At 33.2% G+C, this 27,003-nt stretch overlaps 2 long non-coding RNA genes across 3 annotated transcripts; both read left to right on the top strand.

Annotated features, from left to right (window-relative positions):
• Positions 1–1,933: 1,933 nt before the first annotated feature.
• On the top strand, positions 1,934–4,480 carry LOC149493846 (uncharacterized). Its single transcript, XR_016322496.1, has 2 exons — positions 1,934–2,814; positions 4,055–4,480. It is a non-coding gene; the product is annotated as an uncharacterized LOC149493846 (long non-coding RNA).
• Positions 4,481–16,943: 12,463 nt separating this feature from the next.
• LOC149493845 (uncharacterized) lies at positions 16,944–26,752 on the top strand. Of its 2 annotated transcripts, XR_016322500.1 has the most exons (3): positions 16,944–18,874; positions 20,696–24,664; positions 26,486–26,752. It is a non-coding gene; the product is annotated as an uncharacterized LOC149493845 (long non-coding RNA). The 2 variants fall into 2 exon arrangements; XR_016322499.1 differs by lacking the exon at positions 16,944–18,874 and having other exon boundaries at positions 18,886–24,664.
• The last annotated feature ends 251 nt before the right edge of the window (positions 26,753–27,003 follow it).

The raw sequence follows: 27,003 nt of genomic DNA, 5'->3' as shown, positions 1-27,003 counted from the left end.
GTCTATGCAATGAAATTATTATCGAGGATTAGAGTTAGAATTCAGAATATAATATTATTAGTTTTTGTCACTTAACGCATTAATTTGAAGTTAATAAGAGAAGTTGGTAGTCAATTTTAAGAATGATTAAATATTAAGATGCTTATTTTGAATCTGACACTCAGTTTTTTTGAATGATTAAATAAACATCTCAGTATTTAATAAAATTGAAATAATAAAGCTATTAAAGATTAGATTAAACTGTTGTGAATGTGATGTACAGAAAATGTTCGACTTGAAAAAGGCTGTGGAGAAAATTGATGAGTTGAAAGATAAAGAAGGTATTGGATTACATTCATGAAGTCATTTATTAATAGCTTAAAACAAATATAAAATTATGATCAAATATACAATCTTTAGAAGCGAGAAGAAAGGGATCATTGAAAGGGAAAAGCATTCGTGAAGAGAATGTTGACAATGATTATTACAATGAAGAAAATGCGATGTGGGCTACATCAGATGATGCTACTAAAGCAAAAATGAAAAGAAGAGTTAAGGAGCTTATTAGAGAATGATATGAAAACCTACCCAACTTCTTCGATCATCCTCCTCAAGAGCCATAAGGTATAGTTTACTCACTACCAAAAAGTAAAGACGTCACGGTTTAGAGAATTAACAGTAAAATAACATTACTAAATGCATATGATTATATAATTAATAATTGTTAAAAAGTTTGAGATGACTTTGGAAGATCAATGCAAATAATGAAGTTTTTAAGGTTAAAAACATTCTAATTTCATATATACATATATATCTCTTTATGTTTAAATATTAATTTTATATTTATTATAGTAATAAAAAAGTAATAGGGAGAAGTGGAAAAGGATTGGCAAGAAAAGAGAGGCGAAAGCATGACAATAATGGAAGAGATGAAAGTGGAAGGAGATCTGTAAGAAAAGGAAGACAAAAAAGTTGTAGGCAAAAAAAAAGATGAAAATAGAAAAAAAATTCCAGAAGAAGATGGAGACAAAATGATGACAAGCATGGAACAGATCAAAATGGAAAAAAAAATTGCAAGAAAATGGAGGGAAAAGTATAATAGGTAAAGAAAATGTGGAATAGAAGAAAATCTACTAGAAATCGGAGACAAAAGCATGATAGGAAACCATTAGACGGTATGGGAAGGAAATATGCAAGAAGAGGGAGATGGAAGGATGACAAAAATGGAATAGATGAAAGTGGAAGGTAATCTATAAGAAAAAAAAAAAAAAGGCAAAGGCAAAGAAAAGATGAAAGTAGAAGAAAATCCATAAGAAAAGGGAGGCAAAAACATGATAAGAAAATAAGAGACAATAATGAAAGATAAATGACAAGAAGAGAAAGGCAAAACTATTATCGTTGATGATAACCCAAATAGTGAATCCACACTTTCAATATCAAATGATTTAGAGGATGAAGTTATGCTTATGGATAATCGATCTATTATGATTTTCACTCTTTGTAATTAAATCTTGCCTGGAAACTTTAATTTCAAAATAAAAAGACTAAAAAAACTACTATTGATTGTCGTAACTAAGTCATAAGAACCAATAACTATAATAGTAATTTTTTAAGCCTTTCTATTTTGAAATCAAAGTTTCTAGGCAAGACTTAGTTAAAAAGAGTGAAAATCATAGTAGACCGGATTATCTATAAGCATAACTTCATTGTCAAAATCATCTGATATCGAAAGTGATTCACTATCTGGATTATCATCAATGATGATAGTTTTGCCTCTCTTCTTGTCAATTATCTTCCATTATTATCTTTTATTTTCCTATCATGCTTTTGCCTCCCTTTTCTTATGGATTTTCTTTTACTTTCATCCTTTCTTTGCATTTGCTTCCCTTTTCTTGTAGATTACCTTCCACTTTCATCTTTCTATTTTTTTCATCCTTCCACCTCCCTCTTTTGCAGATTTCCTTCCAGTACTATCTATTGTTTTCCTATCATGCTTTTGCCTCCCATTTTTAGCAAATTTCTTTCCATTCCATGTTTTCTTTTCTATTATACTTTTTCCTCCATTTTCTTGTGGATTTCATTCCATTTTGATATGTCCATGCTTATCATCATTTTGTCTCCATCTTCTTGTGGTTTTTTTTCATTTCATCTTTTTTTGTGTGCTTCTTTGCCTTCCTTTTCTTACAGATCTCTTTCCAGTTTCATCTCTTTCATTATTATCATGCTTTCACCTCTCTCTTCTTGCCAATCCTCTTCCACTTCTCCATGTTACTTTTTATTACTATGACAAATACAAAATTAACATTTAAATATAAAGAGACATGTATGCATATATGAAATTAGAATCTTCTTGACCTTAAAAACTTCATTATTTGCATTGATCTTTCCAAAGTCATATCAAACTTTTTAACAAGCTTTAAAATTTATTAATTATATAATCATATGCATTTAATGATCTTACTATACCATCGATTCAATAAAATCGTAATGTCTTTACATTTTGATAATGGGTAAACTATACCTTATGGCTCTTGAGGAGCATGATTGAAGAAGTTGAGTAGGTTTTCATATGATTCTCTAAATAGCTCCTTAACTCTTCTTTTTATTTTTGCTTTGGTAGCATCATCTGCTGTAGCCCACATCGCATTTTCTTCGTTGTGACAGTCATTATCAACATTCTCTTCATGAATGCTTTTCCCTTTCAACGAGCCCTTTCTTCTCGCTTCTAAAGATAGTATATTTGATCTTCATTTTAAATTTGTTTTATCCTACTAATAAATGGCTTCATGAATGTAATCCCATACCATTTTAAGTCAACCAGCGTTTTAGTATGAGGTATGTTGTACCTTATCATTACTCATTTATTTTTTTATATAATATATAGTATTAGTTATAATTTTTCTCTTATACTATTTATGTTTTATAATATTAAAATATGATTTTAAATTGATATCAACGTGAATATAATAACTAATTAATAATCATAATCAATATCTATATATAATTTAGTTTAATTTTTAAATAGAATTGTAATATCAATATATATGAACCATAAATTATTAAGTTTTTTAGGTAAATCAAATATCAAATATTACAATTAATCAAATATTATTTATATTTTTAGATTAAAATCTTTTAATTGGTCATAACTAAGAATGTTCTAATGTTGGCTCAAGGTTACATACCTTAAAGACTTTGATGAATAACAAAATAAATAAATTTTATTTTATTGTATGCTAAAGTCTTTTCTACAAATTTTTTGATATTGAAAAAGTGAAGATTATGTTCTAATAACCCAAGGATGATCATTGAATACCTTGAAGAATAATTGAAGAATTATTAGTTAGGAAGGTTAGTATATAAGGGTTATTAGGGCTCATGTAGCATAGAGGGATTTATATGGATTACAAGCACAAAAATTCATTTTAAAATCATTCTTTCAAAATTTGATTTTAAATACTTCTGACTGAAAATTTTAGAGAGAAAATTACTTTGAGACTGGTGTTCATGGAAATCAAAAGATAAGAGGTATATGCAAAAAGATTTTGAAAGAAAAGTCAAATAAAAAATATTTCTGTAAAAATTATTATGTTATGATAGAATTGTAACTTTTTAATAAAAAGCCAATTGATTTTAGTAAAATTGTGTTTCACCAAATTAGTTTTCTTAAAATCAACACAAATAGATAATTGACACATTTTTTATATCCTTTCAAGCCTTTCTTCTTTTAACCACCACGTCAGCGAGATTTCCTTGTAAATAGATTTTTTAAGATTGGACTTTCTAATGGGAAGAATATGCCTCTAACTATGAAAAGCTTAGTCCTTCAGATTGCAAACCAAGAGAAAGAGATCCAAATTTTCAAATTTATCAAAGCTCTTCTCTTCAACCTGCTATTTTTTTTCTTCTCCAATCTTATTTAATATTTTTAAGATGAAAAAAAGAAGTTTTCAACAACTATTTTTGAAGAATAGTTTCTGCACTTAATTTTCTTCTCTGATTTTTAATTCTGCTATTCTTGTGCTTATCTTTGATTTTCTCTCTGTCTATATAAATTTTGTGTAATTTGTTGTAGGCTAGAGTTTCTCAAATGAAAATCGTTTGTGTGTAGCTTTGGGTATAAAGCTAAGTTGTAAGAGTTATCAAGCAACCTTCTTCTATGAGATTTAATATCTTGAATCTGAGTTTTCTGAGCTCTACAAAATAGAATGGCAGAGGTTAACTAGAACCTTAAAAAATATAATGGGTTAAAGGTAAAATCTAGGTGATTGATATGTTTCCTTTGTAATGTTGGTTTCTCTCTTACTCTTAAAAATAGATAACATAGTGGAGAATCTCAAGAGGTGTTCTTGAAGAGTGGATGTAGGCGGGTTAGTGCCGAACCACTATAAATCTCTTGTGTTTATCTACTTTTTATTTGAGATCTTGCTTGATCACACTTGCTTAACACACATATCTATTTATCTTTTATGAAATGCTAAGTTGTTGATGTTTTTCTAAATATGAATGTGTTAAAATTTTAATCTTTGTGAAAGCAATAAATTGTTGGATTTCTATTAGATTAATTGAACATATTTTTTTGTTAGATTTCTTCAATAATTAATTACTTTTCTTGGTAAGTGATCTTGTATAAATCCAAATTATAGAAAAAGGATAATAAATTAGATTACAAATATTCTCATTAGTGGTGATATATATGTCATAGTTCAGATTTCAAACATTTTTCTTTTAGTTTTGGTGGAAAATGAAAGTAAAAAACATAATTTTAAAAAATTTTGTTAATATTTCCTCATGAGGTACAAGGATTAGTACATACATTAACAAGAAAATTGTGAATTCTACGGTGAAAGTAAAAATCATAATTTTAGAAAATTTTGTGAATATTTTCTCATTTTATTTCCTTCTAAGGTACACGGACTAATGCATGCATTAACATTAAAATTATACTTCTCTAATAAAGTAAAAAATCACAATTTAGAAAATTTTGAATGTTTCCTCACTTTATTTCCTTGTAAGGTACAAGGACTAGTGCATACATTAACATCATTATTCTGAAAATCGGGCCAGATCGATCAGTCCAATCGGTTTAACAAAAAATTGGACTGTGGTCTAGTCCGAGTTGTATAAGAAAATCGAGTCTAAAAATCTGCTTGAACCGGTAAAAATCATATGAAAATCAGCTAAAAGTCGGTGAACCGGATCGGTTAAAATCGATTTGATTTAAATTCTGGATTTTTCATAAAATGTGAGCCTTTTTAAAATTTGGGCTCTTAAAAATTGGGCCCACTAATTTTTAAATTTTTGGGCCTCTTTATTTGTAAAGTCAAAGTCCTAATATGTTAATTAAAATAATTAAATTGCCTAACTTTAAAGTCACATGTAAAAAATAATAATATATTTTATGATAATTAATTAATTTTTTTAGTATTAAATTTAGTCATATTTTATTCTTTTTATTTAAAGTTATTTACTAATTTTTATTTTTTTATTTTTTGTAAAAGCCAAATTTGAAACTGTTTTTATTTGAGATTAAAATTTTTTTGTAACCTATATTTTCAATTTTATTTAACAAATATATTTAAAAATATTATATATAAAAATCCAGTTGAACCGTATTGAATTCGGTCAGTCTCCAATTCAGTGAACTACTATCTTCACTGATTCATTGATCGATCCTTTTCTCAGAACAATGATTAACATTGAAATTGTGAATTTCTGTAATAAAATGATTATTAAAAAAGATATGAGAATTAGATTACAGAAATGTTTATGAGATCATTGATAGATTTATGAGATTTTGTACGTTAATAAGTGTTTCAATTACTTTTTTTATTTCTAATTTTTGTCGGTAATGAAAATAAAGCATTACAATTTCAAAAGTTCTTTAAAGAATTCTTCATTTTGTTTCCTTCTAACGCATGAGGCAAAATAAATGCATCAACATAAAATATTAAATTTTAATAACCAACCATATTTACAAAAATGTATAATGAATTGGATTACAAATATTTATTTTGGATTTTGTGCATTAAATGTTTGTTTTCTTTGTTTATATATTTTATTGAGAAATCAAAATGAAGAATAAAAATTTCAAAAGTTGTATCGATAATATTTTAATTTATTTCTTTAAATATGTATGACTTCAATTAACATAATTTTATTTCAGTTATGGCAAATGTTCTGCCATAAATTCAAATTTTATGGAGTAATAAATTATTTTCTCCTAAAATAGGCACTTTTTGTTTAAAACAATCAATTTCTCTCTTACCCTCAATCAATCTCAATTCTCTCTATTCTGGAATATGGATTTTGTTTGTTATGAAATGAATGAAGCAAAGAAGAAACTTTTGGACAGTACAAATCTTTGTGACCGCCTTCATCATCAAATTAAGAGCAAGATTATGGTTTATATTTAAACTGTAGTCACCTTCTATCCACCACATATATGGCTGAAATTCGAGAAGTAATTAATTATTTTATTTTATTTTGTATATCGTGTTGCTTTATAAATATATCTAAGCTTTGATTTAACTTTTTTTTTTTTTTAGAAGCATTTAACTTAGTTTCATTTTTGGACAACTATTTTTTTATGATTTGATGAATTAATTATATTTTAAGCTAAAAATTGGGCAGAATATATAAATTCACCGCTGAACTTTGCAACTTCAACCTTGTGGCACTCTCAACTTTTACTTTGACTCATCAAACACTTTAACTTATAAAACTACATCTATTAAATACTTCAATTGTTAAAATTACTCTACTGAACACTTCAACTTGTAAAATTTAGATCAATTAAACACTCATTAAAAGTTACATTTGCTAAAAATTATTATCGCAAAAATTATGCTAACTACATATCAAGTCGATATCTTACATATAAAAGCGAAAAAACCTCAATATTATTTATATTAGTGTCAAAAAGGGCGTAATATTATAAAAATTTACAAGTTCAAATGCATGATAAATCATTTGCAAAGTTCAAGGTGCCATAAGGTTAAGGTTATAAAGTTCAGGGGTGAAATTATGTATTTAGCCAAAAAAAAAAATCTTCACCAATATATTTTTTTTTAATTTTTAATTACATGTACAATTTTTTATAAGTAAAAGGAATTATAAAATTCAATTTTATGATATCTAATCTCTCCGGTTTTCCTTTCTTCTCTTTTCTTTTCTTTTTTTTTTTTCTAAAAAGAAAAAGAAAATCTACCCATTTTCCTTAATAACTCACTTCAGTCGATAAATCATTGACAAAGCCCTGAGTTTCTATCACGTCCTGACTCCAACCACTAGAGAAATTGTTCATTTTATATCAAGTCAATTCTGTCCATATTGAATTTGGACAAGATTCGCATGGTTTTGTTTCCCTCAAGCAAGTACGTTTAACTCCAAAGTTCTTCTAACTCTCGAGGTCATTTCACCAAAAGGTGCCCTACAGAGAATGTCTCCCATAAAGTTTCTTGTAATTTGTTGAAAGTTGAAGATGACGTAAATGATGAGGCATGCGAGTTAGTCAATGGAATGGAACTGTCAATAGGTGATGGTGTTGATACAATCCGTGCTTACCTCTTCAAGGCAATGAAAAATAACAGTGGAATTGGCATACTTCTCTTATCTGATATTTTTGGGTTTGAAGATTCATCTACAACAGACTTTGCGTACTGTGTTGCTTATAATGGCTACAAGTATGTTTGCTTAAACCTTTGAAACAAAAAGTGATAGATGATGATGTCTATCCTTCTACCAATTTCTTCACGCATTTAAGTTTTTCATCGAAATGGTGTAGATAATTCTCAATGTGCTAGTTAAGGCAGCTTCAACTTAGAAATTATAAATACTAAATATATTCATTTGCTTCAAGAATGTGAAATTTTTTTGAATCACTGAGAAACTCGATGTAGATGAATAAATTCTGTCACGATTCGTTACCTTGGGCTGGATCAGCACTAGGACCTGAGTAGGCTTAAAGCTACTAAAACCCGTAGTAGGCCACAAAAAAAAAAAATTTATATATATATATATATATAAACTGTAGAAATTAAAGGAAAGAATATGTTTTATTTGTTTCAATTGTGTTATATTTTTCAACCTCTAGTCCACTATATATATACAAAAAATTGTTCCAATATAGCAAGTAATCTAAATAGGAATAAACCTAAACTAGAAAACACAATCTTTAAACTAATTAGGAATAAACCTAAACTAGGAAACACAATACTTACTTTAATCACAAAGATTTCAACACTCCCCCTCAAGTTGGTGCATAGATATTACTCATGCCCAACTTGCAAACTAACGATGAAACAACTTGCTATGCAAACCCTTTGTGAAAACATCAGCTAGTTGCTCTTTTGAAACTATATAAGAGACACTTATAAAACCTTCAACTATCTTCTCTTTTATAAAGTGACGATCAATCTCTATGTGCTTAGTTCGATCATCCTGGACTGGATTGTTCGTAATACTGATGGCTGCTTTACTATCACAAAATAAAGATATATTTGTTGTTTCAACCAACTTTAACTCTTCTATTAATCTGCACAACCATAGAAGTTCATAAATTCCCAATGCTATAGCTCTATGTTCAGCTTCTGCACTGGACCTTGCAACAATAGCCTGCTTCTTACTTCTCCATGTGACCAGGTGAAAGACCCGAATTTTTATTTTCGAAACTTTCGAATTTTTATTAAATCAAAAATCTTGAATTTCAACTATATGGGCTATAAACACTAACAATCTTAATTTGAGTCCAAAATTTTGTGAGTTGGGCCCAAGCCCAAATATATTGTTAGAATTTTCGATTTGATGACAATTAAAATTTTTGAGAAATAATATGAAACTCCAGCAATTAATCTATTATAAATATATATAAATTAATTATCCTAAAATCACATATCATTACTATTAATATTTTTATTATTATTGAGTAAATGGAGGAAATGTTACAGAACCTAACTAAAATAATCAAAAATAAATTGAACTGGACCCAGAAATCAAATTGATTTTTCAAAAAACCACACGAATAACCTAAAAACCAAGTGAAAACATGCAAACCAAGTAAAAATCGAGCCAAATCAATAATTTGGACCAAATCAGTTCGAATCGAACCGAAATGGTCTAGAAGCTCTAGATTTTTTTTCTTTCTTCTCTTTTCCTCTTCTTCTTCTTTTTCTTCAGTCGCGCAACTCCCCCTCCTCCCTCTCATTTCGTCTCCGACTACCAGATTGATAGCGAGGGATGGCGATTGATCCCTCTCATGCCGCCGGTCACGTTGCCAATCCTTCTTCACGTCAATGAGGCCCTCAGCAACGATGACGCGAGCTTCGTCCTCTTAGCAATGCAGCAGCGAATCCGGCGAGTTCAAGCAATTCCGGCGACTTTGAGGCCTCGAGGTGAGTTTCGATCAGCTCTTCTCTCTTGTGCAAACGCTTCCCATCTAGAAATCAATGCTCCTACTTGAGGGAATTGAAACCACCATGAGTGGTGGCATGGTGATGGCTGCGATGGCCGATCCAGCCAAACGACCCACTGTCTCTTGAAGCTAGCACCGTATTTGGCGTCTACAGAGAATTTCGAGTGTTTCAGTATGAAGATCGAATGAGTCCAGCAAAGTTCGATTTTCTGGCCACCGTACACGGCGGTTCAGCGATCGGCCGGCGAGGCTTCAAGAGGCAGAATGACCTCCTCTTCACGCGGATCACGGAATTGGAAACCGATTTTCAATCGATACACTCTAAGACTAAATTCGCAAATTTTGCATGAATTCCAAATTAATTAATTAATGAATTTAATTGAGTATTTAAGTGAATTAATTTGAATATTGTAAAATATACTTCATGAACATTAATTGTAAATATGAGGTAGATATTGAAATAAGAATTCCTAACTAATAATTATAAAAATTAATTTTAGGAACTTTAATAAATATTGTTTGGAAGAATTATAATTTATATAAACAAGTAAATAATTATAGAACAATTAATTATAATGGGAATTTAGGTTGATTAAGAATGTGCCCGATGAATGAGCTGTGTGAATTGAATGAACGAATGAATGATGGTTATGGCAGACGGGATCGGTTAATGTGAATTGCCCGATGGTTGGGCTGTGTGTTGACATGCGGAAAAATATAAAATTGGATAGTATAGTTTATAGAGGAAATGCTACCAAATTTTCGGCGAAATCCAATCCCGTTTTGTCTTTTTTGCATAAAAAGCAGCCAGCCGGTAATATATATTTATATATATATATTCTGAGAATTAAATTAGTTATATCTTTAAGAGGTAGGAGCGACGAACTTTTAATATTATTATCATTATTATTAGTAATATTAGTATTATTATTATTGTTAATATTATTATTAATATTATAAAATATTACTTACCAAATAATTAGAAGCTTATTTAAAAGTTATAAATTAGAATAACAAAATAAACAAAGAAACGATACATATAAATATAATTAAGTTTGATGAAGTATGATAAATAGCTATAGAACCTCAAAATTAATAAATGAATGCAAAGTACATTTATGGAATTAGAATTCTTACACTGAATTTTCGTTCTAGATGCATATAAAATTCCAGGACGGTGAGACAAAAGCCGAAAGGATGCAGCAGTATGGATAGTCCTATAAAGGACAATAAAGAACTGTGAGTAGTGTTAGATAATTTCTATCATCCACCTGCATTTTTGCATTCATGCATCACGACTAAATGTTAGCATGCATTACTTAGTAAATTGCCATATTGTGCTGCATTATTATTCCGATTAAAGATTGCTTGATTATCTGTGATGTGATATCACTGTGCCTTGTTTGTGTGGAATTGAGATGAAGTGGGTCACCATGGGATTGTGAGGACGGTCTACGATACCGTCGGCCATGTATGGTGAGATCGGTGCCCCCGTGTGCATCTGATAATATGATATGAATGATATGGAAAACCATAGGGTGGCCTCCTGTTGGTATGGAAAAGAAAAGAGAGAATGGAAAAAACAATGAGAGGAATGGTCAAGTGAGGATTAGACTGGTCGGCCATGTATGGGGGATTGGCCCCGTGGTACACACGTCAGGAGAGGATGGGCCATGTGGGAGGATGGCTCATCGGGGGATTTGGTAACACCACTGACTAATTTTCACGTGATGTGATTACATGAAGATGAAATAATTGTGGTTGTTGTTATATTGTCATTTGTGTGACAAACTGCATGAGCATATAACTAGTCGGAGGACTAAAATGATTTATGTTAGTATATGGGTGATTATGTGGGGTGTGAGGGTTATCTAACCCTACTCATTGAGTTTGGCGCTCACCCCAACCTACTATTTTTTTCAGGTAATAGAAACAAAGAAAAGCCCTACGGAGTTGAAACATTAATCATAGCAGACAATTAATGATTGAAATAACGATGTAAAAAGGTAGAGTTCTGCAATTGTCTTCCAAATGGGTTGTAATTGAATAGTAAGAATATATATTAAACATATTAATTGTTCTTTGATACATTTGTGGAATAAAGTTATTGGGCCTGAAGCCACAATTATAAACAGAATATGGATTAACTAATAAAGGCTTACTACGGGCCTCGGAGGCCTTAAGCCCACGTAGGTGCTAGTGCCGGTCCAGCCCATGGATACGGGTCGTGACACTAGGTTTCCTCCAACAAAAACACAATTACCTGAGGTTGATCTCATGTCATCAAGGAAACCATCCCGATCCGCATCTGTATAGCTTATTATTATTAAATGGCCATATTTAGAAAATAAAAGTCCTCTACCTGGAGCTGATTTTAATATCTTAGAATCCGATGCACTGCTTCTAAGTGAGACTCCCGAGGGTCATGCATGTACTGACTCACTAAACTTAAAGCATATGCAATATCTGGTCTAGTATAGGCAATCTAAATCAATCTCCCGACCAATCTCTGATACTTGCCAACATCAACTGAACTTCCCCCTCCAGCTTAAAGCTTATAATTGGCTTCAATAGGTGATTCTACAGGTTTACATACCAACATACCAGTTTCTTTAAGGAGATCAAGGATGTACTTTCTCTGAGAAATAAAAATTCTTTTTTATGACCTAGCAACTTCTATCCTAAGGAAATATCTCAACTTTCCCAAATCCTTAATCTCAAACTCCCTAGCTAACAAATTTCTCAAGTGAGTCATTTCTTCTTCATTATTTCCAATCATCACTATATCATCAATATAAACAATAAGCAATATGATCTTACCTTCATAATGTTTAATGAACAAAGTATGATCAGCATCGCTCTGAATATACCCAAAAGAAGGCATAGCTTTGTTGAACCTTTCGAACCATGCTCTTGGTGATTGTTTCAGCCCATATAATGACTTCTTCAGCTTGCAAACTTTTCCTCTAGTTTTGTCATCATCAAATCAAGGAGGAATCTCCATATACACCTCTTCTTTCAAATCACCATGTAGAAAAGCATTTTTAACATCAAATTGATGTAACTCCCAGTCAAGATTGACTACACAAGACAACAAAATTTTGATTGTGTTCATCTTGGCTATAGGGGTAAATGTTTCCTGATAATCAACTCCATAAGTCTGACTGAATCCTCTGGCTACCAATCTAGCCTTGTACCTCTCAATTGAACCATCTGCCCTATGTTTAACTGTGAACACCCATTTACATCCAACTGGCTTCTTTGCTGGTGGAGGAGTTACAAGATCCCATGTCTTGTTTTTTGCCAAAGCTCTCATCTCCTCAACCATTGCAGCCTTCCATTTTGAGTCCTGTAATGCCTCTTGCCAATCCTGCGATATAGAAACAGAAGAAACTGACAAAACAAAGGCTCTATAGGAAGGGGACAAAGCATTATAGGAGATAAAATGGGAGATGGGATGTTTAATGCATGTTCTAACTCCTTTTCTAAGAGCAATAGGAATATTAAGGTCATTGTCAGAAGGACTGGAATCAAGATTAGGATCAGAATCAACAGGAATTAAAGAAGACTCACCAAGGTCTTATTCTTCTGTATCTTCAGGGACTGAAATTGGAGAGGACGGTTGATCAGAGGTCTCATGCTCCATGGTTGTATTCGTATTAGTCTGTCGTGTGTAGGTTTTCAAATCAAGTCTATCCAATATTCCTAGAGATTTGGGTGGTTGCTCTCTCTTACTATCTATGTCTACAGGAATCTCCTCCTGGAAAGAAATGTCATCCATCACCTCTTCCATTTGATATTTTCTCCCCTTAAAGAGGTGACTGGGTAGGAAAATAAGATTCAAACTCCCGAAAGGTAACATCCATACTCACAAAGTATTTCCTAGAAGAAGGATGATAACACTTGTATCCTTTTTGAGTAGTAGAGTAACCAACAAACACGCACTTCAAGGCTCTAGGATCTAATTTGCTTAGACCATTCTAATGAATAAAGCAAACACAACCAAAGACTTTAGGAGGTACAATATAAGAGTTTTTTCCTTGAAGAACCTCTAATGGAGTTTTAAAATTTAAAGTACGAAGAGGCATACGATTGATAAGGTAAGCAGCAGACAAAATAGCAACCCCCCAATATGGTTTGGGAAGATTCATAGTGAACATAAGAGACCTAGCTACTTCCGGTAAATGCCTATTTTTCCTTTCCGCTACTCCATTTTGAGCATTAGTATTGACACAACTAGTCTGATGTATAATACCATTAGAATCTAAATAGGTATGAAAAACTGCATTCATGTATTCAGTACCATTATCAGTTCTTAGGATTTTAACATGCACATCAAACTGAGTACAAATCATTTTACGGAAGTTCTGAAAACACGAAAAAACTTCACTTTTTGTTTTCATCAAATAAATCCAAGTCAATCTAGTGCAACAATTAATAAAGGTCACAAACCATCTATAACCAGAAAGAGAGACAGTTTTAGTAGACCCTAAACATCAGAATGAATAGTAGCAAAAGGAATCAAATTCTTATTATTAATTGGAGAATAAGAATGCCTGGTGTGTTTGGCAAGTTCAAAAGCATCACATACTAATGAATTAAAATCACATTTAGCAAACAAAGTGGGAAATAAACGTCCTAAAACAGAAAAAGAGGGATGTCCTAATCTCCTATGCCATTTAATAACTTCATGGGAAGGATTTCTAAAAGTTCCTAACAAAGCTTGACTGGTACCCGAATTTGAAAAATGACAAACGTCATCCAATGGATACAGTCCATCGCGCAAGCTACCACTGCCAATCATTTTCCCCATATTCAGTTCCTGAAATATACAATGAGTAGGGCAAAAAGTTACTTTGCAATTAAGTGCTTTTGTGATTAAGCTAACAGATAACAGATTAATATTGGAAGTACAGTCAATAGAACCTATGCCAGTAATTGGTACTAAGGAGCCATCCGCAATGCGAATTTTGTCTGTGTCTTGATACTTAAAATATGTGAGGAAATGTTTTATAGAACCTGTTGTATGTTTATTTGCTCCTGAATCTATAAGCCAAGAGGGTTTTGCAATTTTTGCAAGAAAGGTAAGGAAAGCATTACCTGAATTAACAAAATTAGATGTTGCAATCTGAGTTGAGGATGAATCAAGCTGTGACAACAATCGTTTCAAGGATTAAATCTCCTTATCAAAAAGCTTCCAGCAGTAGATGGTTCCTCAGATAAAGCTCCACTATCAGATATGTGTGCCTATGGTCTAGAAGAACTGACCCGCTTTCCTCCACGCCCTTTAGCTGGGCGTCCATGTAATTTCCAGCAGAACTTCTTAGTTTGCCTGTTCTTACCGCAATAGTCACAAAATAATTGATCTCTATCTGAAGAACTGCTCTTTGCAGCTTGAATATGTTCTCTTGCAGAATTAGCAATCAACCATGCTTTGTAAATGTTAGATCTGTGAACCATAGCGTTCCTCCTCGTCTCTTCTTACTGTACAAATGAGTATGCTTGTCGTAAGGATGGAAAAGGATCTCGTCCAAGAACTTGGGCTCGAATCTGATCATACTCGTTATTTAGGCCAGCCAGAAAATCATACACACGTTCTACTTCAACAACTTCTGAACTTGAGTTGCATCATCGGTACATCTTGCTTGAAAGTCTTGATAATAATCCAGTTCCTGCCATAACCCACTAAGTTCAGCAAAATACTGAGCGATAGTCAGATCTCCCTACTTAGTTTCCAGTTTGTGAATACGTCTATAAAGCAGCATCCCATATCTTCTTAGCTGTATCAAAAAGCAAATATCCTCGGGAAATAGTTGGTTGCATGAAATTTATTAACCAAGACATAATAAGAGAATTCTCGGATTTCCACTTGTTAAAGGGCGAATCTGTCAAAACTGGTTTACTTGCTGCACCATCAAGGTATCCCTGCAAACCTCTAGCTTCAATGAATAATAAACAAGACCGAGACCAAGCCAGGTAGTTTCTTCCATCTAATTCATAGGACTAATCTGAAGTCAGGGGCTATCTGAGTAAAAAACCATATCTACCTTCTTTCCGTTAACCATATCTTAAAAAAAAAATTTAAACGGTAGCAGTGGTAAAAAAGGCAGCAGTAGTGATGGAAAGGGAAAAAATTCCAAAAAAGGAAAAACTGGTGCTGAAGAACCAGTAGGTCTGATTCGCCACACCGAGTCGAGGTCGTCGGAACAAAAATCATCGACGGAGCTCACCGGAAACAGCCGCACGCGCCGGCGAGTGAAGAACGATCAGAATCTTCTGGAGGCGCGTGTGCACACGCGCATGGTAGGACGGTGATGCGGTTTGGATGGAGTGCCAATCGACGGTCGTTCTTCCTTTTGAGACTGGCAATGACGACCAACTCCCACTTCCGGCGGTGCTGTGTGTATCTTAGACCACTTTGCAAACTGAAACCTTTGCCGAAAAATTCGTGGCAATGGCTCTGATACCATGTAGAAATTAAAGGAAAGAATATGTTTTATTTGTTTCAATTGCATTATATTTTTCAACCTCTACCCCACTATATATATATAAAAAATTGTTCCAATATAGGAAGTAATCTAAATAGGAATAAACCTAAACTGGGAAACACAATCTTTACACTAATTAGGAATAAACCTAAATTAGGAAATATAATATTTACTTTAATCACAAAGATTTCAACATAAACCAAACGAACTTCATGTTCAATAAAAATGGCCTCAAGCCCAATTTTATCAACCTTCAGATATCATAAGTTAATTTCAATAATAGTACTCTGGACTTGTATTAATATATTACATAAAAGAAACTTTAATAAGTAATACATTAATAATTTCTAAATTTTATTGCACATAACTATCGCGATTGCGGAACAATTTAAGAATTTAAAATTTCACTTCAATACACCGATCAAAATTAATCAAGGTTTCATTTTCAACATTTCCTCTAGATGTCGGGTGGTAAAGAATCACGAGATAATGGAAGACTTGTAACCTGGAAAAATATTAAAGCATGGATGAGCGCCTAAACTGAGTGAGTAGGTTAGTAACTCTCTCATCCCACACAATCACACAAATGTGCAAATAAAGAAATCTAGTCATCCGACTAGTTTTATGATCATGTAGTCGATCGCACAAATGACAAAACAACAACAATCACAAATAATAATACCTTCACATAATCACATCACGTGGAAATTGGTCAGTGGCGTTTCTAAAACCCCGACGAGCTGTCCTCACACATGGCCTGCCCTCTCATTATGTGTGCACCAGGGAGCCGATCCTCCATACATGACCGACCAGTCTCAACCTCACTTGATCAGTCCTCTCATTTTTGTTATACTCTCTTTTCTTTTCATACCAACAGGAGGCCACCCCGTGGTTTTCCATATCATATTTCATCAGATGCACACAGGGACGCCGATCTCCCCACACTTGACTGACGGCATCATAGATTGCCCTGACAAACTCAACGGTGACCCACTTCATCCTAATTCCACACATGCAAAGCATACATTGAGTACATCACAACTAATCAAACCATTTTCAATAGCAACAAATAATGCAACATAAAATAACAATTTAATAAGTAATGCATGTCTAGCATTTAGCCATGTATGCATGGATGCAAATGCAAGTGGATGATGCGAATTATCTAACACTGCTCACAGTTTTATAGTTGAGCTAGAAGTTGTGCTCCTCTCTTGCTATCCTATTATCCGATAATTGATTCCTCAGAACCCGCAATAATAACTAAAGAAGGAACCAGAATAAGTTTACTCTTCATGAGATCTATCTTTCCTTTCTAAATCCACTTTTCCCTCATCGTTTAATCACAATATTCTAGATTAAGATAAATTCCTTCTTTCAGTTTCCTATGACAGTGATTTTTTGCAAGTATACAAAATCGCAGCAAGTAATATAAAGTAAGTAGAGTATCGTCTCCTCAGGGATTGTATATCAAGTACCAAAATTGTGTTAACCTATTATTATTTAAACGGCAATAAGAGAGATCTATTGTAAGAAAAGCAAATTCTAAAAATAAAACAGAAATAAATCAAGCAACAATATTCAGATGAAAGAAATCAAGGATTTTAAAACTACTAGGGATTTTGATTTCACTTAACTATATCCAATTTATTTTGTTAGTTTGTCAATCAATTTTAATTGTTCAAGTAGGGGAAACAATCATAAAATCACTAACAAGCTCTCCTGATGTATTGTTAGCTACTTTAACCCGGTTTAATTACCTATCTTCCAATAGCACAATCAAACATGAATTAAATCATTAAGTTTTGTAGTTTGTTTTGTGAATTTATAACCTAAGGTCATTAACTTATGAAAACACCCCTCATGGGTCAAACCACATAGTGAAACACCCTGAATTTTTATTTTTGAAATCTTTGGATTTTTTATTTAATTAAAAATCGGGAATTTTGACCGTGTGGGCTGTAAATGTAATACAGTCTCAATTCGAGCCCAAATTTTCGAATTGGGCGCAAGCCCAAATATAATGTCGAAAATTTTGAATCGAGAACAGTTAAATTTTCGAATAATAATGTGAAGTCCAGCAATTAATCTATTATGTATATATATAAATTAATTTTCGTAAAAAAAATCAAATGTCACAATTGTTCATATTCTATTAATATTGACTAAATGGAGAAAATATTATGGAATCGAACTGCATAATTAAAATAAATCAAACCGGGCCTTAAAATCAAACTGATTTTTCGAAAACCACACGAAAAATTCGAAAACCGAGAGAAAAACCTGCAAACTGAGCAAGAATCGAGCCAAATCGTTGAATTTGATCAAACCGGTTCGAATCGAACCGGAATGACCTAGAAACCGACATACCTTTCTTTTCTTTCTTTTCCTTCCCTTCCTCCTCTCCTTCTTCGCGGGCGGGCGCGACTCCCTCCTCTCCCTCTCCTTCTGTCTCCGGCCACCAGACTGACGATGGTGGGTGGCGATCGATTCCTCTCATGCCGCCGGTCACGTTGCCAGTCTTTCTTCACGCCGATCAGGCCCTCAGCGGCGACGATGCAAGCCTCTTCCTCTTAGCGACGCAGCTTCGATTCCGGCGAAATCCACCCCGTTTACGACTGCTTCACATGCAACTGAGGGACTCAATTGACTCCGCATCACTTGCTTGACGTTTTCCCTGCATCGATTCCGGCGATGAAGCCTGGATGACGGAATTGCCATGAATGGCAGTGGCGAAGCCATTGTCGAAGTAATTTTCGGCCAATTAAGGCACAGTCAGTCCAATTTGAACACAGATCCGGAGTCCCCATGAGATTTCGAACATTTTGGTGTATATATTGTAAAATTCTGGGCAAAAGTCGTTTTTCCGATCACCGTGCACGGAGGCGACGGCGGCTGTCCAGTTACCGGCCGGCGACACTCCGGCGAGGCCCCCGAGAGACAGAATCCTCTTCCCTTCGCGCTGATCATGGAATCGTCGCCCGATTCCCAATGGGTACGTTCTAAGACTCAATTCTCAATTTTTATATATAAAAACTTAATTGATTGATTAATGAATTTAATTGAGTTATTTAATAGACTAAATTGAATAATAAGAAACTAACTTAAAAATATATGAACATTTATAGTCTTTTGTAAATAAAATTTCAACCTTTTCTAGTATATTTCATGAATTTTCTGATTTAGTGGGTGATTTGGTGTTATTGAGGTAATTTTCATTTATAGGCTAAGAATTGGATAAATGGCAACAACTTGTGATTAGAGAAATTGTAGTTTTCGGTTTAATTAAGTTCATATATAAGAATTTTTATTTACTGTTGAGGCAGCAGCTAGTTTAGTTATTTTGGTTAAATTTTGCTTAATGAGTAGCAAAGGCTATAGTGTATTGAGTTATAAATTCAATTCGTGCTAAGAATTGATTAGTTAAAGTATGCCTATTTAGTTATGCTTAATAGATAATTTAAATAGGGCGTTTCCTATAATCTTGCTTGGTGAGGATAGTGATTCACGGATTATTAAGTTGTTACATAAGATCCTAGTTAATGTTGGTCAAAGAAATATGAGCCATAACTTTGTATGATTATTGAAGGTATATAAGATCGGATAGTTTAAAGAAGTAGGATGTGGAGATTAAACAAATAACCATTTTCATTTAATCGCGTATTTATTTACTTATTTGTTTAATCTTAGTAAAGCTATGAATATTTTTGTATTAGTAGTAAACTAATTTGTATCAATGTTGAAATCATGTATTAAGTAAAGCTAAGGTTTTGTATAGATGGTTAAATAATAATTATTTTGTTACTTAGTTGGAGGAAGGGAGAATAAATTGATTGCTTGCCCGACGGATGGGCTGTGTGCTTTGATTGATAAAGATATAATGATATTGTGATATGTGAGCAGGTAGATAGTCCAATTTTTAGGGGAGGTGCTGCCGAAATTTTGACAGAAATTAAACTAAATTTTAATTAACAACATAATAAATAAGTTTATTTAGATTAGTTCTATAATTTGGTACATAATAAATCCGGTGCTCTAATTATTTATTATCTTTATTATTCATTTCATTATTTATATATTTAGTTATTTATTTGCATTATTATTGTTATTATTGTTATTTATTTTATTATCGTTGTTTATTGTCAATTCTATTATTTATTTATTTATTTATTTGCATTGATTTTGGATGTTTAATTGTGCATTGCATTACGATGTCCAATTGAATAATATGTCTGCATTTGTTTGCAATGTTTGATTAATTGTGTTGTGATATTGCTGTGCTTTGCTTGTGTGGAATTGGGATGAAGTGGGTCACCATGGGTTTGTGAGGACGGTCGATAAAGCATGGATCCTGATTATGATGAATTGTGAAATTGGACCGTCGGCCGGGTAAATGGGAGATCGGCGCCCCCGTGTGCACCTGATGAATTGATGAAATGATGTTGATGAGATGGAAAAGAAAAGAGAGAATGTAAAATAAAATATTGAGAGGACTGGTCAAGTGAGGATTAGACCGGTCGGCCAGATATGGGGGATTGGCTCCCCGGGTGCACATGTTTGAGAGGATGGGCTGTTTGAGAGGACGGCTCGTCGGGGGTTTAGGTGACGCCACTGACTAATTTCCACGTGATGTGATTATATGAAGATGTTAATAATTGTGAGTGCTGGTGATATACCATTTGTGTGACTGGCTGTGTGAGCATATACCTAGTCGGATGACTAGGTTGATATATTTATACAAATGTGTGAATGTGTGTGTTGTGCAATAATTATTATTCATTAATAAACTCACATCCCTTTTGTTCAATTCTTTCAGGAAGTAGCATTTTCTAAATCCCAGTTATAACTCTGCTCTTCGCCGTTAAAAAGAAATTCGCTAATTTTAGTATTGATCAATTAAATAGATAATTGTCCGAAGACTTATATGTATACATCCGTCAGTAAACTCCGCAGTTATAGAACTTGTATACTTTTAAGTTGTGTATTATTATAGATGGAATAATTCTGTGAGCCTGTATTATAACTATAGTGTATTGTAAGCAGGGAAATTTGTAAATGTTTAAAATTTTATTGAGATAGCAAATTTGTAGCGTTTCAGGCTTACTACGGGCCTCGGGGGCCTTAAGCTTATCTGGGCCCTAGTGCCGGTCCGGCCCATGGAAATGGGTCGTGACAAAGTTGGTATCAGAGCTTAGGTTAGGGTTTTAGGACACAACTGCGGAGTATAGGAAATTTCTTTATGTTGGGATCGGCCGTAACCAACATAAGGAAAGAAACTTTGTGATTTCCTCCTCTAGGGATGGTGGACGCACTAGACCCTATGAGGTGGGAAAATCCACACTGATGGTGTAGATCAATAGTCTATAGAAGAATTAATTGAGAATTAGAGTGGAAATAGTGGATAGTAGAATGAACCCATCGCAATACCTGTAAGGGTTAAAGCAGGTATCAACCCTCAGGCTAGGGAATGGAGTAATACTTGGATGGTAATGGATTGGCCTAATCACCCAATGCATTACTTTTCATGTGAGCTCTATTCCTATAGTGAATCGGATAGTGTAGAGAATAAATAGGTTTTTCATCTGTATGGCGGATTGGTGAACTTTGGGCGATTAGGAATTGGTATCCTAGTATTCAGTTCGGCTACTGAATTTCTTTGGAATTTCTTTTTATTGTTTTAGTTATTTGATATTTGATATTTAACTTTAAAACCCCATTTTAATTTTGAATTCAAATTGTGTTATGATGAATAATTTGAAATTGATTATTTATATAGAAAATTATTTTTGAAAGTTGTCTATTTATATCACGGGGCTAATTGGATTAGATCATAAAATGAAATGGTTACAAGGATAGTAAAATTTGAAAGAAGGTTGGAAAAGGAAGAATAAGACTGGTGGTGGTAATAATAAGTAGACAGGTAGTAATCAAGTTGAGAATATGAACGTTGGAAATACCCGGTAACCGACTTTGGTATAGAAGTTAAATGGTGATTAGATTTGGAGTCCATGATTGCTTAACATAATAAAGGGAAGAAATAATATTACGAATGGACTTGAATAATTTAAGGGTATAGGAATGATATATATAATGAGTTGTAATATAGACATGAGGAGTAAATGGTAGATAAAAATTAGAGGAATTCAGGGATACCTTACTAGAATTAGATAAGGAAAAGATTGGTTGAAAATTTAAGATAGATAAAATAAGTAAGTTGATATATGGAGTGGATTCTTATCGTAAATACAATCGATAAAGGTGTAGAAATAAGAGATTATTACGTCTATTGAAATTTAGTATGGTAACAATTGTCTAGTCATTAGCTTGAGTTTTGATATAAGGTGAATGGATGGATAATATATTTTTAAACCTGAAGGTATATAGGTTATAGGATGGAAAATAAAACAATTAACTTATGTATTATAGGTACTAATTAGGGACTTGTTATTGTTACATGATTGAAGTATAAATTGAAAATTTCATGTAAAAACGAATAAATTATTTAGCTAAAGAATTTGGTAAAGGAAGTTGGGTTATTATGGTCTATTTGTTTGATTATATATTTTGATGGTAAGGCACCATTAGGTCAAGAATTAAGAAATTTTATTAAAAACCTCAGTATTGTTATATTTAGGACATATAATAAATGGTAGGTTAAAATGTTAGTGAGTAGGTAAGTCATGAGTGATAATGATTAGTTGTATGGAAGAAACCAAGTGGATAAAATAATTAATAAGAGTATTTAATATCCTTAGGATGGACTAATAGCAACATTGGTGGAATGAAAAGTTATTAACAATAAGAGCTAAGAGGGATGAAAGGTATTATTATGAAAGTCCATTAGGTGGTAAGTTTTAGAGTAATTTGAGAGATCAAGTTAAAGAAAAGTTGATGGTTGAGTCAAAAACATGAGAATCTTTGTAAAGGTAAGATATTTATGTAGTGCAGTGAGATCCTTGAGTCCAGGAGTCATCGAATAGTGGAACTGGTACAGGATAAGAATATCATAGGAAGAATAGGACTTGCATAGGTAAAAACCAAGAGAATGAGCTTGAGTCGCCCTGTGATACTAATAGACAACGAAAGTTACAAGATTGACTTTTTCTTAAAGTTTTGTATTAAAGTAGTGGTTTCTGAACTTTTGATTAAGGAAAGTTTTAGTACTAATATATGTAATTAGACAAGTTAATTCTTATTATTATAAATGAATTAAATTTCAATTGTTGTGTTTGAAAGCTATGTGTTAAGTTTTCCTGAAGAAATGCCTAGTGAAAGTTTAAATTTTCATATGAAATTATATAATATAATATATATATATAAAAAAAAAACTATATATTTTCTTGTTAAACCCAGTTTTATTGTAAGATTTTATTCAAGAGAGATTTTCTAAAGAGATTTCAGTAGCTGTCTGAAGATAGGAATTGGAGAATTAGACAATAAGCTTAAGTTTCTCGTAAACTTCAGCCAAGTGGCACTAAATAGGATTGTTAGCAATAGAAATACAATTAGAATACTTGACTCTTTTCTTTCCTAGGTTTATATTATCTACTCTCGAGCTGTGCCCTTGGTGTTGGAAGTAATTTCTTATGGCTTTGGAATTCTCTGTGTGCCCATTCTTACTCTCTCCTACTAGATTCCAATTCGAGGACGAATTGTCTTAAGGGGGAGAGATTGAAACACCCTGAATTTTTATTTTTGAAATCTTTGGATTTTTTATTTAATTAAAAATCGGGAATTTTGACCGTGTGGGCTGTAAATGTAATACAGTCTCAATTCGAGCCCAAATTTTCGAATTGGGCGCAAGCCCAAATATAATGTCGAAAATTTTGAATCGAGAACAGTTAATTTTCGAATAATAATGTGAAGTCCAGCAATTAATCTATTATGTATATATATAAATTAATTTTCGTAAAAAAAATCAAATGTCACAATTGTTCATATTCTATTAATATTGACTAAATGGAGAAAATATTATGGAATCGAACTGCATAATTAAAATAAATCAAACCGGGCCTTAAAATCAAACTGATTTTTCGAAAACCACACGAAAAATTCGAAAACCGAGAGAAAAACCTGCAAACTGAGCAAGAATCGAGCCAAATCGTTGAATTTGATCAAACCGGTTCGAATCGAACCGGAATGACCTAGAAACCGACATACCTTTCTTTTCTTTCTTTTCCTTCCCTTCCTCCTCTCCTTCTTCGCGGGCGGGCGCGACTCCCTCCTCTCCCTCTCCTTCTGTCTCCGGCCACCAGACTGACGATGGTGGGTGGCGATCGATTCCTCTCATGCCGCCGGTCACGTTGCCAGTCTTTCTTCACGCCGATCAGGCCCTCAGCGGCGACGATGCAAGCCTCTTCCTCTTAGCGACGCAGCTTCGATTCCGGCGAAATCCACCCCGTTTACGACTGCTTCACATGCAACTGAGGGACTCAATTGACTCCGCATCACTTGCTTGACGTTTTCCCTGCATCGATTCCGGCGATGAAGCCTGGATGACGGAATTGCCATGAATGGCAGTGGCGAAGCCATTGTCGAAGTAATTTTCGGCCAATTAAGGCACAGTTAGTCCAATTTGAACACAGATCCGGAGTCCCCATGAGATTTCGAACATTTTGGTGTATATATTGTAAAATTCTGGGCAAAAGTCGTTTTTCCGACCACCGTGCACGGAGGCGACGGCGGCTGTCCAGTTACCGGCCGGCGACACTCCGGCGAGGCCCCCGAGAGACAGAATCCTCTTCCCTTCGCGCTGATCATGGAATCGTCGCCCGATTCCCAATGGGTACGTTCTAAGACTCAATTCTCAATTTTTATATATAAAAACTTAATTGATTGATTAATGAATTTAATTGAGTTATTTAATAGACTAAATTGAATAATAAGAAACTAACTTAAAAATATATGAACATTTATAGTCTTTTGTAAATAAAATTTCAACCTTTTCTAGTATATTTCATGAATTTTCTGATTTAGTGGGTGATTTGGTGTTATTGAGGTAATTTTCATTTATAGGCTAAGAATTGGATAAATGGCAACAACTTGTGATTAGAGAAATTGTAGTTTTCGGTTTAATTAAGTTCATATATAAGAATTTTTATTTACTGTTGAGGCAGCAGCTAGTTTAGTTATTTTGGTTAAATTTTGCTTAATGAGTAGCAAAGGCTATAGTGTATTGAGTTATAAATTCAATTCGTGCTAAGAATTGATTAGTTAAAGTATGCCTATTTAGTTATGCTTAATAGATAATTTAAATAGGGCGTTTCCTATAATCTTGCTTGGTGAGGATAGTGATTCACGGATTATTAAGTTGTTACATAAGATCCTAGTTAATGTTGGTCAAAGAAATATGAGCCATAACTTTGTATGATTATTGAAGGTATATAAGATCGGATAGTTTAAAGAAGTAGGATGTGGAGATTAAACAAATAACCATTTTCATTTAATCGCGTATTTATTTACTTATTTGTTTAATCTTAGTAAAGCTATGAATATTTTTGTATTAGTAGTAAACTAATTTGTATCAATGTTGAAATCATGTATTAAGTAAAGCTAAGGTTTTGTATAGATGGTTAAATAATAATTATTTTGTTACTTAGTTGGAGGAAGGGAGAATAAATTGATTGCTTGCCCGACGGATGGGCTGTGTGCTTTGATTGATAAAGATATAATGATATTGTGATATGTGAGCAGGTAGATAGTCCAATTTTTAGGGGAGGTGCTGCCGAAATTTTGACAGAAATTAAACTAAATTTTAATTAACAACATAATAAATAAGTTTATTTAGATTAGTTCTATAATTTGGTACATAATAAATCCGGTGCTCTAATTATTTATTATCTTTATTATTCATTTCATTATTTATATATTTAGTTATTTATTTGCATTATTATTGTTATTATTGTTATTTATTTTATTATCGTTGTTTATTGTCAATTCTATTATTTATTTATTTATTTATTTGCATTGATTTTGGATGTTTAATTGTGCATTGCATTACGATGTCCAATTGAATAATATGTCTGCATTTGTTTGCAATGTTTGATTAATTGTGTTGTGATATTGCTGTGCTTTGCTTGTGTGGAATTGGGATGAAGTGGGTCACCATGGGTTTGTGAGGACGGTCGATAAAGCATGGATCCTGATTATGATGAATTGTGAAATTGGACCGTCGGCCGGGTAAATGGGAGATCGGCGCCCCCGTGTGCACCTGATGAATTGATGAAATGATGTTGATGAGATGGAAAAGAAAAGAGAGAATGTAAAATAAAATATTGAGAGGACTGGTCAAGTGAGGATTAGACCGGTCGGCCAGATATGGGGGATTGGCTCCCCGGGTGCACATGTTTGAGAGGATGGGCTGTTTGAGAGGACGGCTCGTCGGGGGTTTAGGTGACGCCACTGACTAATTTCCACGTGATGTGATTATATGAAGATGTTAATAATTGTGAGTGCTGGTGATATGCCATTTGTGTGACTGGCTGTGTGAGCATATACCTAGTCGGATGACTAGGTTGATATATTTATACAAATGTGTGAATGTGTGTGTTGTGCAATAATTATTATTCATTAATAAACTCACATCCCTTTTGTTCAATTCTTTCAGGAAGTAGCATTTTCTAAATCCCAGTTATAACTCTGCTCTTCGCCGTTAAAAAGAAATTCGCTAATTTTAGTATTGATCAATTAAATAGATAATTGTCCGAAGACTTATATGTATACATCCGTCAGTAAACTCCGCAGTTATAGAACTTGTATACTTTTAAGTTGTGTATTATTATAGATGGAATAATTCTGTGAGCCTGTATTATAACTATAGTGTATTGTAAGCAGGGAAATTTGTAAATGTTTAAAATTTTATTGAGATAGCAAATTTGTAGCGTTTCAGGCTTACTACGGGCCTCGGGGGCCTTAAGCTTACCTGGGCCCTAGTGCCGGTCCGGCCCATGGAAATGGGTCGTGACACATAGCTTCCGCATCAAGTTATTATTCTCATGTAATTTATTACCCTATTCATATCAAAAACCCTTCTCCCGATAGTGATTAATGAAATAAATCAATCCAGGGGAGAAACTTTGTTTAGACGCATTAAGTGCAATAATAAATCATACTTCGAACAAAGAA

This window comes from Jatropha curcas, chromosome 9, assembly GCF_041381405.1.
Source record: "Jatropha curcas cultivar XTBG-Jc1 chromosome 9, XTBG_Jcur_1.0, whole genome shotgun sequence".
NCBI classification, from domain to species: Eukaryota; Viridiplantae; Streptophyta; class Magnoliopsida; order Malpighiales; family Euphorbiaceae; genus Jatropha; species Jatropha curcas.
The sequence above is the reverse complement of the archived record's forward strand: the minus strand, read 5'-3'. Positions and strand labels throughout refer to the sequence as shown.